Source organism: Pteropus vampyrus, unplaced genomic scaffold (genome assembly GCF_000151845.1).
Source record: "Pteropus vampyrus isolate Shadow unplaced genomic scaffold, Pvam_2.0 Scaffold1000007471, whole genome shotgun sequence".
NCBI classification, from domain to species: domain Eukaryota; kingdom Metazoa; phylum Chordata; class Mammalia; order Chiroptera; family Pteropodidae; genus Pteropus; species Pteropus vampyrus.
In genome coordinates, this window is record NW_011921873.1 from 1 (window position 1) to 2010 (window position 2010).

At 53.8% G+C, this 2010-nt stretch overlaps 1 long non-coding RNA gene across 1 annotated transcript; it reads left to right on the plus strand.

Moving 5' to 3' along the window:
- The first annotated feature begins 440 nt into the window (after window positions 1–440).
- LOC111735777 lies at window positions 441–1714 on the plus strand. The gene is made up of 2 exons (XR_002778970.1): window positions 441–747; window positions 1065–1714. It is a non-coding gene; the product is annotated as an uncharacterized LOC111735777 (long non-coding RNA).
- The last annotated feature ends 296 nt before the right edge of the window (window positions 1715–2010 follow it).

Below are 2010 nucleotides of genomic sequence, written 5' to 3' on the forward strand. Positions count from 1 at the left end.
AACCCGAGCGCATAGGGAAATTTCACAGGGAAGAGAATTGATCCATGGGCATGATACAGACGGCAGAGTAGTCAATCTCCTCTGCCGGGCATAAGGATAGGAGTTTCGAAACGGATGAAAAGTTCCCCAAAGGCTCCCACTACCATCTCGGGGCTCTTCATCGCCAACGCCGATCCGACAGCAGCCGCAGCTCAAGGTGTCCACAGCGCGACCTATCCACCGCAGGCGGCCTGAGACAGCACGGTGCTGGCTCCCCCACGCGGTCACCGGAGGTCCGCGGCGCTCTCAAGACAGCGCGGTCTCAAGGCTCGGTGTCCTGCGATCCGATCCGTCTCGGTCGTCGGACCGCGTGGCCGCGGGAAGCTGCTGCAGGAACGCCGTTTCCTCTGCGGTGCTTCTGGCGTCTCCTGCGTCCCCGGCCAGAGTCCCAGACTGGGCCGGGTTGGGTTCGGGTTTGGGTCCACGGCCCTCTAGCGCTCTGTGCCTGCAACCAACGACATCGCTGAACGGAAACCTGAGTCATTAGCGGTGCAGAGACCGGTCAAGCGCTGACTGGGAGCCGACGGCGGTGCAGTTGCCAGAGACAAACGCATCTTTTGGGGTAAAACAACTGCGCTGCTAAGAGGAACTGCATGCTCTTAAAACGCAGCCGTCCGCCTGTGGGAACATCTGCATCGACGAAACGATCCCCGATATTCCAAAACACACTGTCAGTGCTGCATAAAAAACCGAATGATCACTCCTTAGGTAATGCCGATTTTGTTTATGAAACAATAAAATTACTCAATGAGAACATGAAAATAAAAAAATTTAAAAACAACTAAAATTGTAAATATGAACATTTAAAACGTAAATGTTATTTTAAATTAAAATTTGGTAGCTCTTTTAATTTTTATTTTCACATCTTTCTGATCTTGAATTATTAAACTATAAAATACTACAGTAATATAAAATTGATACACAACCGTACGTGATCTGTTACTATTTCAACAACAATGTATTTTAATGTTCTTTTAACTTTAATTTTTTTCTTTTGATTTCATTACATTATCGTTATTTTTCAGTGTTTTAATATATGACCAGAGACGCTGAGGGGTCAGAGGCACCGGCAGGCGAGACGGACCCGCAGAGGAAACGGCGTTCCTGCAGCAGCTTCCCGCGGCCACGCGGTCCGACGACCGAGACGGATCGGATCGCAGGACACCGAGCCTTGAGACCGCGCTGTCTTGAGAGCGCCGCGGACCTCCGGTGACCGCGTGGGGGAGCCAGCACCGTGCTGTCTCAGGCCGCCTGCGGTGGATAGGTCGCGCTGTCGACTCGTTGCGGCGGCTGCTGTCGGACCTTCGTGCGCGAGGACGAGCCCGCGGAGGGCAGCGGCAGACTTTCAGAAAACCGCTCTTCCGTTTTGAAATGTTTCGCGATTTACCCAATCGGTGCCAGTTAGTTTTAATTTTCTTCTCTAATGTTTTATTTCTATCGATTTCTGGTATATAAAAATAAAAAATTGGCATCGCCTCTATAGCGATCGTTGCGTTGTGCGGTTATTTTTTATGTCGTACAGAGGTGGTGGGGCCTCGGCGGGGCCGCCTTCGTTCCTTTGGTCCACAGCTTTTCCCGCAGCAGGACCGCCACGTTTGAAGAGCAGGGAGGTAGCGCCCCTCCGAGAGCACGGTCGGCCTCTCCAAACCGAGCGACTGCAGCGCCCTCGACCCCGTGCGGGCGCTCGCCCGGCCCGTGTGCCGCTCCGACTCCGGATTTGCTACAGCGACCGTCGGCGGCGGCTCGAGCTCTAGAGGGCGGTGGCGGCGCGGCTGACCGCTCGGAGTGAGAGCCGGGCTTTCGTCGCGGTCACTGCAGACCCGCGGGACAGCGGCGGCGGCCTCTTTGGAAGTTTCCCCGGCCAAACACTCTCTGTTAAGGAATAAAAGTGCGTTCAAGTGTTTCTTCGGCGTCCCCTGTCGATGTTTGAGTCTCTTTGTCCTCAAGTTTCTCTCCCAGTTCCGGTCGCTT